General features: G+C 43.9%; 1 pseudogene; it reads left to right on the top strand.

The window, feature by feature from the left end:
• The first annotated feature begins 419 nt into the window (after window positions 1-419).
• Window positions 420-1,152, top strand: LOC103238879 (ribosome biogenesis protein NSA2 homolog pseudogene; annotated as a pseudogene).
• The last annotated feature ends 13,824 nt before the right edge of the window (window positions 1,153-14,976 follow it).

The raw sequence follows: 14,976 nt of genomic DNA, 5'->3' as shown, positions 1-14,976 counted from the left end.
GCTGTGATTGTGTTCCTGCAGTCCAGCCTGGGCAACAGAGGGAGACACTGTCTCTCTCTGTCTCTCTTTCTTTTTCTTTTTTCTTTTCTTTTTTTCCTTTTCTTTTTGAGACAGAGTCTTGTTCTGTCACCCAGGCTGGAGTGCAGTGGTGCTGTCTGGGCTCACAGCAACCTCCACCTCCAGGGTTCAAGCGATTCTCCTGCCTCAGCCTCCCAAGTAGGTAGGATTACAGATGTGAGCCACCACACCCAGCTGTTTTATTTATGTACATTTTGTTTTAAAATAAAAAGTAGAAACAAAACCAATAATGCTTTCTTGTCCCGGCCTGCGCGACGTGGGCTCGTGGGTCTCTGAGACACGAAAATTGAAAGCGTTTTCGCACCCCAGGGGCTGCTCCTGGCGGCTCTGTGGCCATCACCATGCCACAGAACGAATATATTGAATTACACTGTAAACACTGTGGATACCGTTTGGATTACCATGAGAAAAAGAGAAGGAAAGTCGAGAGGCTCATGAACGTTCAAAGAAGGCAAAGACAATGTTTGGTCTGAAGGCTAAGCTTTACCATAAACAGCATCATGCTGAGAAAATACAAATGAACAAGATGATCAAGATGCATGAAAAGAGAAACACTGAACAGAAGAATGATGAAAAGACTCCACAGGGAGCAGTACCTGCCTATCTGCTGGACAGAGAGGGGCAATCTTGAGCTAAAGTACTGTCCAATAGGATTAAACAGAAACGAAAAGAGAAGGCGGGAAAATGGGAAGTCCCTCTGCCTAAAGTACGTGCCCAGGGAGAAACAGAAGTATTAAAAGTTATTCGAACAGGAAAGAGAAAGCAGCATGAAAGAGAATGGTTACTAAAGTCTGCTTTGTTGGAGATGGCTTTACACGAAAACCACCTAAATATGAAAGATTCATCAGGGCAATGGGCTTGCGTTTCAAGAAAGCCCATGTAACACATCCTGAACTGAAAGCCACCTTTTGCCTACCAATACTTGGTGTAAAGAAGAACCCCTCGTCCCCACTGTATACAACTTTGGGTGTTATTACCAAAGGTACTGTCATTGAGGTAAATGCGAGTGAATTGGGCCTTGTGATGGAAGGAGGATGGATGCATAAATGCAGTCTTAAAATGATGGATGCATAAATGCAGTCTTACTGATTTGACAGCAATTTTATATATAATTATTGAGGACTACACACCAATTGAAAAAACTGCCATTACTGTGATGTTTCTGAATACTACCAAACAGCCATGTATGTCTGCAATGCAGAGATTTATTAAATTGTAAACATTAAAAAAATTTTTTTAAACCCAATAATGATAACACATAGAACAGACCAGAGCCCTCCCACAAAGCTAGCCAAACCCAACACAGATCAGACAGGCTTCAATTAATCCAAACTGTGAACATGAAATAAATGCTTATTGTTTTTTACACCTAAGCTCTGGGATGGTTTGTTACACAGCACTGTTGTGGCTTTTGCTATCTAATACAGTTGCAGTTCAACACCTATATCAAACCTTGTCTAATTTCACTATTGAATGTGGAAAAGACTAGATACTTGTTTCCCTAGCCTACCCAGCAGTTAATGATAACCACAAGACTCAGTACTTGGAAATAAGCCCTAAGGGGAATTCTGCTGTGGGGGTTTCTGGTAAACATTTTCTTTCCTAAAGAGTGGCATGTAAAGAGCTTCTCTCACTCTCCGGGCTTCATATACCCTGCCTTCCTGAATTTTGTGTGACAGTGTGATGCTGGGAGACATTTGCTGCCATGAGGCAAATAAGTAACTGGATGAAAAGTCAACATTCTGAGGATGTTGGAGCAAAAAAATGAAAAGAGCCTAATTTCTTGGTTACATCTCCCTATCTTCCTTCATATATCTTGGTTATGTAAGTAATAAATCCTAGTTGTTAGTTTTCCTATTACTTGCAGCTGACTTTTTTGTTGTTTTTTGGTAGATCTCTGTAATCAACCGAACTTTCTAATACTACCTAACTCAGACAGCTTAAAAATGTTCATACTCTTTAATTCAATAAGTAGTTCCATTGCTATCAATTTAGCACAAGAAAGTAATCCAAGATATGGTCCAAGAATGTGTATCAAGGTATTATCTATAAGGAGAAAACTAGAAGATAATCTAAAAGTTCAGTATAAAAGAAGGATTAAATAAATACCAACAATTTATTATACATCCATTAACCTCTATCTTTTTGGAGAATACTTAAGGATATGGAAAATGCTCATGTGTAATAAAATAATTAATGTGTAAAACTGTGTGAGTTATGTCAGAGAAAATGGAAGAGTAAGGATCTCCAAAAATTCTCTCCACCATAAAAGCAACAAGGAAAAAGCTAGCACAATTGTCACCATTGACTAGAGAATGTTGATTCAAGAAAAAGAGCTGAATTTCAATAAAAGAAGTGAGTTTTGTGACATTTTTATTTCCCTTATTCCCATCCTTTTCTTCCCGGTTCTGAAGTAGGGTTGAAAATCAACATCCCACAATTATGTTTGCATTTTTCCTTGTGTCACCTGGTCTTTTCTCTTCTCCTTTCAACCCTGTGCTTGCACTTCCCCAATGAAGTATCAATGCCGTAATCCTTGCCTGCTTCTGCTCTGCTTCTCCTCAGGCTAAGAAGAATGAATATACATTTAAAAACTTGAATAAAACCTTCTAATATCTATAGTAGTAATTGTGGAATTGAGTGTCCTTTATTTTTTCTTTACTTCTTGGTGTTAGCTGTGTTTTTGTAATGAACATGTTTTTAAGAATTAGTAAAAAAACAAACAAACAAACAAACAAAAACACCCAAAACAAAATACACGAGCAACTGGGTTCAGCATGCCTCTTCCAAGATAATTATTTTTACTTATCCAGAAATTAGGCAGTTATCTAAACAGTCATTTGGGTTACTGATATGGCTTGGATGCTTGTCCCTTCCAGATCTTATGCTGAAATGTAATCCCCAGTGTTGAAAGTGGGGCCTGGTAGGAGGTATTGGATCATGGGGGCTGATCCCTCATGGATGGTTTGGTGCCATCCCCATGATAACGAGCGAGTTCTCTCTCTGGTAGTTGACGTGAGAACTGATTGTTTAAAGAGCTTGGCATCTCCTATCACCCGCCACCTCTCTTGCTCCCTCTCTTGCTATGTGATGTGCCTGCTCCTTCTTTGCCTTCTGCCATGAGTAAAAACTCCTTGAGGCCTCACTGGAAGCTGAGCAGATGCTGGCACCATACTTCCTGTACATCCTGCAGAACTAAACCTCTTTTCTTCATAAATTGCCCAGCCTCAGGTATTTATAGCAACACAAGAACAGACTATTACAGGTACTATCTTTTGGCCCTTGCTGAGAATAATCATTCATTCATGTATTCATTCAAGAAAAATACTTATTGAGTGCTTACTGTATGCTAGCTATTGTTCTAGGAAACTAGGATCTATCAGTGGAACAAACAACATCCTTGTTCTCAGAGAACTTACATTCTAATGGGGAGAATGTGACAATAACTGAATGAATGGGAAAGAGTCAGTCTGTGAGAAGTGATTTAAAGCAAAAAGCTGGGTAAGGGACTGTGAACAATGGAGGTGGTATGAGGTGCTATGTTAGCTATGGAATGACTGCTCTAACAGTGACTTTTGCATAGAGAACTAAATAAAGTGAAAGAAATAACCATGCAGACTTTTAGGGGGAAGAATACTTCAGGCAGAAAGAACAGCCAATGCAAAGGCCTAAGGCAGGACAGTGCTAGGCATGTTTGAGCAGGCATGTCCTTGACTTGTTTGGGGAATTGCAACGTCAGTGTGGCTGCAGCAGAGTGGTATGGTAGGGGTAGAGAGTGGTGGGAGAGGAGGTTGAGGGGTGGTAGAGGTCCAAGGATGCAGGGCCTAAAAGGCCTTGGTGAGGACTTTGGATCTGACCCTGAGTGAGATAGAAAGCCATTAGAGATTTTTTTGTTTGTTTTTAAAATTTGATACTATATATATAACTTTAAATTTCCCTTTTTTTTCTTTTTTTCTTTTTCTTTTCTTTCTTTTTTTTTTTTTTTTTTTTTTTTTGAAACGGAGTCTCGCTCTGTCCCCCAAGCTGGAGTGCAGTGGCGCGATCTCGGCTCACTGCAAGCTCCGCCTCCTGGGTTCACGCCATTCTCCTGCCTCAGCCTCCCGAGTAGCTGGGACTACAGGCGCCTGCCACCGCGCCCAGCTAATTTTTTTTTGTATTTTTAGTAGAGACGGGGTTTCACCGTGGTCTCGATCTCCTGACCTTATGATCCGCCCGCCTGGGCCTCCCAAAGTGCTGGGATTACAGGCGTGAGCCACCGCGCCCAGCCTTTTCTTTTCTTTTTTTTTTTTTTTTTGAGACAGAGTCTTGCTCTGTCACCAGGCTGGAGTGCAGTGGCGCAGTCTCGGCTCACTGCAACCTCTGCCTCCCAGGTTCAAGCCATTCTCCTACCTCAGCCTCCTAAGTAGCTGGGACTACAGGCACAGAGCACCACGCCCAGCTAATTTTTGTATTTTTAGTAGAGACGGGGTTTCACTATGTTGGCCAGGATGGTCTCAATCTCTTGACCTGGTGATCCGCCTTCCTCGGCCTCCCGAAGTGCTGGGATTACAGGCGTGAACCACCATGCCTGACCAAATTTACCATTTTAATTATTTTAAGTATACAGTGTTCAGTTTAGTGCCATTAAGCACATTGTTATGCAACTATAACCACTATCCATCTCCAGAACTTTTTCATCTTCCCAAAATGAAACTTTGTACCAATTCAACAATAACTCCCATTCTCCCCTCCAGGCAGCCCCTGGTAAATACTATGTTACTTTCAGCCTCTGTAAGTTTGACTATTCTAGGTACTTCACGCAAGTGGACTCATATACTATGTATCCTTTGATGTCTGGCTTATTTCACTTAATTTTTAAGGTTAATGTCTTCAAGGTATCAACCATGTGATAAAATGTGTCAGACTTTTATTGGAGGGTGTGATGGTTAATTTAGAGTGTCAACTTGACTAGATTAAGGAATACCGGCAGGGCGCGGTGGCTCACGCCTGTAATCCCAGCACTTTGGGAGGCCGAGGCGGGCGGATCACGAGGTCAGGAGATCGAGACCATCCTGGCGAACACGGTGAAACCCCGTCTCTACTAAACATGCAAAAAATTAGCCGGGCGAGGTGGCGGGCGCCTGTAGTCCCGGCTACCCGGGAGGCTGAGGCAGGAGAATGGCGTGAACCCGGGAGGCGGAGCTTGCAGTGAGCCGAGATCGCGCCACTGCACTCCAGCCTGGGCGACTGAGCCAGACTCCGTCTCAAAAAAAAAAAAAAAAAAAAAAAAAAAAAAAAGGAATACCTAGAGAACTGGCCACACATTGTTTTGGGGTGTGTCTTTGAGGATGTTTCTAGAGCAGATTGGCATGTGAGTCTCAGTGGACTAAATCGGGAGGATCTGCCCTCAATGTGGGTGGGCACCATCCAACTGGCTGAAGGACCAGATAGAACACAGTCCTAGGAAAAGTGAATTTGTCTCTCATTCTCTCTCCTGGAGCTGGATACACTCTCCTCCTGCCTTTGGACATCAGAACCCCAGACTCTCTGGTCTTAGGATATTCCAGCACGTACATCAGCAGCCATTCCAGGTTCTCAGGCCTTCAGCCTTGGACTGAGAATTACACCATTGTCTTCCCTAGTTCTGAGGCTTTTAGACTTGGACTGAGTCACACTGCTGGCAACCCAGGGCCTCCAGCTTGCAGACCGTCTGTAGTGGAACTTAGCCTCTATAATAACATGAGCCAATTCTCCTCATAAGTCCCCTCTCATGTATCTACATATATATATATATATATATATCCCATTGCTCTGTCTCTCTGGAGAGCCCTAACTAACACAGAGGGTTTTGAGCTGAGGAGTAATGAGACTTTACTCACACTTCAGAGGGATAACTCTGGCTGCTCTGTGGGAAGAGACTGGAGGTGACCACAAAGGTGAAAGCACAAAGACCAATTAAAAGATCATGATTATAGTCCAGTTGAGAAATGAGAGTAGCCCAGACTAGGGTGGTAATGGTGGCAGTGAAGAGACACATTTCAGAGTCAAGATATATTTTTCAGGCAACGCTGACCAAATTTGCTAATGGATTGGATGTTAGGTATGAGAAAGAGTACAGACGAGGTTGATCCGAAGAGGTTGGCCTGACAGCTGTTAGACTGGCATAGTAATTTACAGAAATGGCCAGAAATGCAAGCACAGTAGAGTTCAGTGGTGGGATGAGAGAAGGGTAAAACTCACTTCTGAACTGTGAAGTTTGGAACGATGATTAGTCATCCAGGTGGAGATATAGAATGGACAGTAGATCTATGATTCTAGAATTTAAGGGAGAAGAGAGAGGTTAGGACTTGAGATACAAAACCGGGTACCATCGGCTCATAAAAGGTATTTCAAGCTCTGAATCTGGATGAGACTCCTCCCAGTACCTGAGTGCAAATCTAGACAAAAAGAGCCTGAGGATGAAGCTCTGGGACCCTCTGGTGCTCAGAAGCCAGGAAAGTAAAGGAGATCCAGTATAAGAGATTGAGGATGAGGGGCCAGTTCCTTAGGATCAGAACTATGAAAGGGGGTGTCCCAGAGGCCTAGGGCAGAGAATGTTTCAGGAAGAGAGATCACCAAGGAAGGTGAAGACTGGAAATGACCATGAGAATTGCAACTTGGGGGTCTCCTGGGACCTTGTCAACAGTGATTTCTCATCACTATTCCACATCCCTGGGAGCTTATCTTCATTTAAAAAAAAAAATAAATTAAAATTCTTTTCTTTTTTAGAGATGGGACCTGGCTATGTTACCCAGGCTGTTCACAGGCATGATCCCACTACTGATCAGCACAGGAGTTTTGATTTGCTCCATTGCTGACCTGGGCTGGTTCACCCCTCCTTAGGCAACCTGCTGGTCTCCCTTCCATTCCTGGGAGGTCACCATATTGATGCTGAAGTTAGTGCAGACACCAGATCGGCATAGCACACTACTGCCCAGAACTCCTGGGCTCAAGTGATCCTCCCGCCTCAGCCTCCCAAGTAGCTGGGACAACAGGCATGCGCCACCATCCCCAGTTTTTCTTCATTCTTCTAGAGGAGCTTTGGAGGGAGTTAAAGAGAGTTATAAAATGTAAGTACAATTTTTTTTTTTTTTTTTTGAGACAGACTCTCGCTCTGTCACCCAGGCTGGAGTGCGGTGGCACAATCTCGGCTCACTGGAAGCTCTGCCTCCCGGGTTCACGCCATTCTCCTGCCTCAGCCTCCCAAGTAGCTGGGACTACAGGCGCCCGCCACTGCGCCCAGCTAATTTTTTGTATTTTTAGTAGAGACAGTGATTCACCATGTTAGCCAGGATGGTCTCGATCTCCTGACCTCGTGATCTGCCCACCTCGGCCTCCCAAAGTGCTGGGATTACAGGCATGAGCCACGGCACCCGGCCAAATGTAAGTACTATTTATCCAGTAAGTGCCATCTCCCAGAGTCCCAACCTCTTCCTGCTCTGAGTCATGTGAGTCCTTGCTGCTGAAGTTACTGGCTATGCTGATCCTTGAAGTCACTTAGCTTCTCTTTGAGCTTCTCACCACCTTTGAATCACAAACACTCCAGGATTTTCAGAGCTTGTTCCTGTGGCCTCCATCCTGTTGTTTTGGGTTTATCTCCTTGCCTTGTCAAGTCTGACTCTGTACAAAAATTTTCCACTTATCATGCTCCTGGCTCTGTCTTCTTGACCAGACTATTTGCATCCATTAAATTTTTTTCCCTCTCTTCACTGCTGACCACATCTCTCCTCATCATATAAATTGTAGCTTTACGTTAATCTCCATTTCTTGCCACCTGCTGCCGAACTGAAAATGTCTATTCATTATTCTGTGGCAATAGGCCGGGCGCGGTGGCTCAAGCCTGTAATCCCAGCACTTTGGGAGGCCGAGACGGGCGGATCACGAGGTCAGGAGATCAAGACCATCCTGGCTAACCCGGTGAAACCCCGTCTCTACTAAAAAATACAAAAATCTAGCCGGGCGAGGTGGCAGGCGCCTGTAGTCCCAGCTACTCGGGAGGCTGAGGCAGGAGAATGGCGTGAACCCGGGAGGCGGAGCTTGCAGTGAGCTGAGATCCGGCCACTGCACTCCAGCCTGGGCGACAGAGCGAAACTCCGCCTCAAAAAAAAAAAAAAAAAAAAAAAAAAAAAAAAAAAAAAAAAAAAACTAGGCAATAAATCTTATTTTCCAAAAATTGCTGTCAAGTCATACTGGTACCAGATGGAAGCCAGGGAAGATGACGTTTGAGCTAGGACATTGAAAGATGAGAAGGATTTAAATAGTAGAAAGGAAAGGGGTGGGCAGTCCAGGAGTAGGATAGATATGTAAAGCTTTGATGATAGGGAGGTACAAGGAAAGGTAGACTTGCTTCAGATAATGGAATATGAAGCACTAAGTGCCATGAATTTAGTGGTGGGTGCTCAATAGGTTTTGAATAACGTAGAAGCAGTGTTGGAAAGAAGAGCTTGGAAGCTTTGGTTGATATGAAGAATTTGAAGACAAGGAGACTGGTAAAAGGACTGAGGCAGTAGTCCAGCTCTGATGGGGTAAGAGCCTGAGCTTCAAACTGGGGCAGAACAAGAGCACCTGTTTCCTAAGAGTTCCAGCAATGGATTTCTCATTGGCCCAGGTTTGGTCATGATCCCGCCCCTGAACAAATCGCCAATGGGCATGAATATGTGGTGATTTGGTTGGCTGGGCCCTGGATCTAGTGGTGGGGCCAGCTCCGCCCAAGCATGGTTAGAGAGGGAAAGGGGTGGCCCCAAAGGAAAATCAAGACAGTGTTCCCAGAAGGGAGAATAGATGCTGGGAACATTAAAGCAGTCCTCCTCGCTATCTTCCATTCATTCTTGGGGTGGCTAACCCGCCACTCCACTGAAACTGTTCTCACGAAGATCATCTCCTAGTTTACAAAATCACAAGACATTTTCAGGCCTTATCATAACCTGACTTCTCTGCCCATCTGACACTGTTCGACCCTGTAAATGTTAGTATTTTCCAAGATTCTATTTTCAGTTTTGTCTCTTCTTACTCTCCTCATTTTCTCCTTTCCTGGCTTTTTCAAGAATTGATACACTTTCCCCTCTCATCTACCATGGACACACCTCTATTGTTGCACATCTTACTCTGTATTGTGATTATATGTGTATGTATCAGGGACCATTATGTATCTTTGTAGCTCTAGCTCCTGGCACTTATTGGGAGTAGATTTAATGACTAAATAGAAATGAGGTATGCTGGCAGCAAGGGTGAATGAGGAGACAAAGATGATGTCATGATTTTGAACCTGGGATCCATGACCAGAAATAGAGAAGTCAGTTTCGGAGAAAAGAGAATGAGTTTAACTTTAGATGTGTTATGTCAGGAATAGTTAGGACACCAAACAGAAAAGCCAAGTGGAGACAGTTATTGTGCTAGAAGCCTATTAGACTATAAGTTTCACGGATATAGAGACCTTGCATATCTTGTCCTCGCTTTTAGAACATGGTACAAAGTAGGTGCTCAGTAAATGTTTGTTGAATTACTGAAATAAGCATACTCTGCAATCGACACAACACATTTGCAGATCTGATACTATCTACCTGAGATGGCATCAGGTCCCACGGATTGAGGGCTTAGCCCCACAAGATCATCCCCCACTTCAGATGCCAGTTGCAGGCCTCTGACTGTGACCTGTGCTTTAGACTGGGTAGCTATAAATTGGGGTTCCTACAGCCCCCTCCTAGGGTTCAACTGAATTGCTAGAGCTGCTCATAGAACTCAAGGAAATGCTTACTTACTAATATGGTTTGGCTGTGTCCCCCACCCAAATCTCATTTTGAATTGTCACTTCTATAATCCCCATGTGTGGTAGGAGGGACCTGGTGCAAGGGAATTGAATCATGGGGGCAGGTCTTTCTCATGCTGTTCTCATGATTGATAGTGAATAAGACTCATGAGATCTGATGGTTTTATAAAGGGGAGCTCTCCTGCACATACTCTCTTGCCTGCTACCATGTAAGATGTGTCCTTGCCCATCCTTCGCCTTCTGTCATGATTGTGAGGCCTCCCCAGCCATGTGGAACTGTGGGTCCATTAAACCTCTTTTTCTTTATAAATCAGCCAGTCTTGGGTATGTCTTTATTAGCAGTGTGAGAATAGACAAATACATTTACATTTCTCAGTTTATTATGAAGGATATTGCAAAGGGTACAGATGAACAGCTAGATGGAAGAGTTGCATAGGAGAACTTATGGGGGAAGGGGCACGGAACTTCCATGCCCCCTCCAGGAACCTCCTCATGCTTAGCTATCTGGAAGCTCATCTGAAACCTGTCCTTTTGGGTTTTTATGGAGGCTTCATTACACAGGCATGATTGATTACATTATTGGCTATTGGCGATCAACTCAACCTTCAGCCACTTTCTGGAAGTCAGGATGTAAGGTTGAAAGTTCCAACCTTTTATTCATGCCTTGGTTTTTCTGGTGACCAGCCCTCATCCTGAAGCCATCTTATTATACAAAAGACACTGTTATCATTCGGGAGATTTCAAGGATTTTAGAAGCTGGGTGAAGACCAAATAGATACTTCACAATATCACACAAATAAAGCCATGTGAGTGGCTGAGATTTCTATGAGTGGGCACAGGGTGAGGTAGGCCTGACCCCAGAAGTTTCTCACATTTAAGAGGAAGAATGGAGACAAGATGTGCCTGGGCCGTTACAGGCAGCCACTTCTTCAACAAACAAGAAGGGAAGGCTTTCCATGGGCTTCTTATTTATTAGCAGAGGAACCTTCCTTAGAACCCCTGTATCAGATTTCTCCAAATTCTATTGCCTGGAATTAGGTCACATGCCCATGCTGGGCTGCAGGAGAGGTGGAGAAAGCAAATATGTGGCATTTTCAGACTCTATAATGGGAGTTTGATTTTGACAGCAAGGAAGAAAAAAGAAGGTACAGGATGGGAAAAAGATTTTTTCTGCCTCCCAGAGAGCAGTGAAATTTTAAATGAGGAGAAGGCCATACAGAGTTTTTAAAAATACCCACTTACTTTGGGAACATTCTTGCAGGTTCAAAAGGTTCTTCCAAATTATTTCTTCTGGCACATTAAACAATGTGCAAATGACCTGGGAGAAAATACATTTCCTCTCCCAGGCCCTCCTGTTTACATCCTCTCATCCTCAGCATTGGGGTCTTAGTTTGAACCCTTAAAGCAATACTCTGCTATTTATTTGTTCTCCTCCAGGTCAGGGAGAAGGTTGAATTTAAATAACTCCAGTTTGGAGCGATGGCACACCATAGGGAAAGTTGACTTTGAGATTTGCCAGATGGGTCAAGCCTATTTGCAGCCTTAAAAAGGCCTGAAATCACAGCCCTGACACAAAGCTGCAGGAAGCAGAAAGTGACAAGCTTCCTCTCCAAAAACTGCATCAAGTAAAATGTTATAACAAAAGAATTCATTTTCCTATTCCTTATCCTAGACCGCATTTGGGCCTAGACTCCAGTTCCTTGGGGGACACATCATAGCTGTGCCAGATGGGAAAGGGAGGGAGCCCATGATTTTTTTAATGCTATATTTATGAACTGAAGAAATATGTGACAATAGCTAGAAAAGGAAAAAGTACAGGCAGTAGGAAGTCACTGGGAAACTGCTGGCACGGCCAACAGGTATATGAAAAAATGCTCAGTATTACGATTCATCAGGCACTGCAGATTAAAACCATACTTCGCACCTCTTAGAGTGGCTATTATCAAAAAGACAAAAGAAAACAAGTGTTGGAGAAAAGGTAACCCTTGTCAGTGGGAATGTAAATTAGTACAACCATTGTGGAAAATAGTATGGGGGTTCCTGAAAAAAGTTAAAAATAGAACTACCGTGTGATTCCAGCAATCTCACTTTTGAGTACATATCCAAAGGAAGTGAAATCAATATGTCAAAGAGATATCTCCCATATTCATTGAAGCACTATTCACAATAGCTACGATGTATGGAAATGACCTAAGTGTTCATCAATGGATGCATGAATAAAGAAAAGGTGGCATATGTACACAGTGGAGTAACATTCAGCTGTAAAAAGAAGAAGGAAATCTTGTCATTTGCAACAGCGTGAATAAACCTAGAGGACATTATGTTAAGTGAAGTAAGCCAGGCATAGAAAGACAAATACTGCAAGATCTCAGTTATTTATGGAATCTGAAAAAAGTTGAACTCATAGCAGCAGAGAATAGAATGGTAGTTACAGGGTCTAGGGGATGGGGGGAATTGGGGAGATGCTAGTCAAACAATAAAAACCAACAAAACAAACATCTGCTGCTATGGCTAAGGCTGTGGCGAAGCTACCACAGACAGAACAGAAAAAGACCTATGACAGAGACAGAGAAGGGAGAGGCCACAGCCAACAGGTGGCCTTTGCAATGTCAGGATGACAAGGGAGATGTTTGCAAAAAGCAGTAGCCTTATTGTGAAGCTCCCGTGGAACTCTGACTCTGCGCCAGGTCCAAAGTTCTTTAAGGGTATTAGTGCATTTGGCCGGTGGTGTTGCTGTTCTCACCTTACAGGTAAAGAGGCTGAAGCACAGGGAGGCGGAATCTTTTCCTTGGGTCTCTTAGTGACCGAATGAGGAAACTGGGATGTCACAAGGGCTGACCGACTCTGCTTAGCACTCTTAGCTGTTGGCACTACCCTGCTGACCCGCTTCCAACTTGGTGACTTATCACTTGGCAAAGACATCACTGGTCCTGGGGCAGCTGACACTTCCACAGAGAAGTGAGCATCTCTTGGCCACTTTGTCTTCCCTGCTGATGGCTGTGGAAGGGCAGGCAGAAATGCAAGTGTCTCCTTCTTCACATGATGCACGGAGCAAGGGCTGGACGTGGTCGATCTCAAACATGCATTGTTCACATCAGATCCATCCCTCATTTTTCTGTATGAGTTTGTTCTCATGTTTCTATAAAGAAATACTTGAAACTGGGTCATTTATAAATAAAAGAGGTTTTATTGGCTCACGGTTCTGCACGCTGTACAGGAAGGACAGCAGCTTCTGCTTTAGGGGAGGCTTCAGGAAGCTTCCAATCATGGCGGAAGGCAAAGGGGCAGCAGGTATCTTACATAGCAGGAGCAGGGGCAAGAGAGAGAGAGGGGAGGTGCTACACATCTTAAACAACCAGATTTCATGAGAACAGAACCAATAGGGATGATGCTAAACTATTCATGAGAAACACAGTGCCATGATCCAATTCCCTCTCACCAGGCTCTACCTCCAACACTGGGGATTGCAATTCGACATGAGATTTGGGCGGGGACACAGATCCAAACCATATCACCTCATCAAGGAGTGTTTGAGGCAGAAGTATTTCATTCACCTCTTACCTCAAGCATGTGAAAACGGCTTTATAAGGAGGAAAAAGAAGCTCAGAAAGCCTAAATCACTTGCCTAGATCTTGCAGCTAAGGGGCAGATCTGGAATTTGAACACGGAGCTGGCTGACTCCCAAGTTCTAGTTCTTTCTATTACATCACACTTCTTTTCAGTGATAACTTGGGGCTCTTTGAGACCATGTTGGGCCTGCTCCTTTCTGTACAGTTTTCTACAACTGCAGGGGCATCTAATGGACCCAAGGCAGAATTTAATTTATGGGGGTGGAAGGGGAGGGAAACACTTTTGCCTGTCATCATCCATGTCTCCAACAGGATTCTCAAAAAGGAGCCACTAAAAATTTGGGGGTGATATGGTTTGCGTGTTTTGTCACCTCCAAATCTCAAGTTGAAATGTGGGCCTCCAGTGTTGGAGGTGGGTCTAGTGGGAGGTGCTCGGCTTACAGTGGCAGATCCCTCATGAGTGGCTTGGTGCTGTCCTTCAGTAAGTTCTCACTCTATGAGTTCACGCAAGATTTGGTTGTTTAAGGCCAGGAATGGTGGCTCATGCTTGTAATCCCAGCACTTTAGGAAGCTGAGGCGGGCAAATCACCTGAGGTCGGGAGTTTGAGACCAGCCTGGCCAACATGGTGAAACTCCATCTCTACTAAAAGTACAAAAATTAGGCCAGATGTGGTGGCTCATGCCTGTAATCTCAGCACTTTGGGAGGCTGAGGCAGGTGGATCACGAGGTCAGGAGTTCAAGACCAGCCTGGCCAACATGGTAAAACCCCACCTCTATTGAAAATACAAAAATTAGCTGGGCATGGTGGTGCATGCCCATAATCACAGCTACTCGGGAGGCTGAGGTAGGAGATTTGCTTGAACTGGGACCCGGGAGGTGGAGGTTGTAGTGAGCCAAGATTGCACCACTGCACTTCAGCCTGGGCTACAGAGCGAGACTCCATCTCAAAAAAAAAAAAAAAAAAAAGAAAGAAAGAAAGAAAAAAAGAAAAAAAAGAAAAGAAAATTAGCTGGGCATGTTGGCACATGCCTGTAATCTTAGCTACCTGTGAGGCTGAGGCAGGAGAATCACTGGAACCCAGGAGGCAAATGCTGTGGTGAGCTGAGATTGCACTATTGCACTCCAGCCTGGGAGACAGAGCAAGACCCTATCTCAAAAAAAAAAGAGAACTTCTTGTTTAAAAAAGCATGGCACCTGCTCCCTCACTTTCTTGCTCCCTCTCTTGCCATGTGATGCGCTGGTTTCCCTTCACCTTCCGCCATGATTGTAAGCTTCCTGAGGCCCTCACCAGAAGCAGATGCTGGCACCATGCTCCTTATCCAGCCTACAGAACTGTGAGCCAAATAAACCTCTTTTCTTTATAACTTATCCAGCCTCAGGAATTCCTTTATAGCAATACAAACAGACTAACACAGGGGGTGAATTAGGGCAGGGAATTTTTAAACTAATATGTGTGTGTGTGTGTGTGTATATATGTATATATATTTTTTTAATTGAGGTATAATGTATATATGGCAAAGAACATGAACTGTGCTAATTGTAAG

Source organism: Chlorocebus sabaeus, chromosome 11, assembly GCF_047675955.1.
Source record: "Chlorocebus sabaeus isolate Y175 chromosome 11, mChlSab1.0.hap1, whole genome shotgun sequence".
NCBI classification, from domain to species: Eukaryota; Metazoa; Chordata; class Mammalia; order Primates; family Cercopithecidae; genus Chlorocebus; species Chlorocebus sabaeus.
The sequence above is the reverse complement of the archived record's forward strand: the minus strand, read 5'-3'. Positions and strand labels throughout refer to the sequence as shown.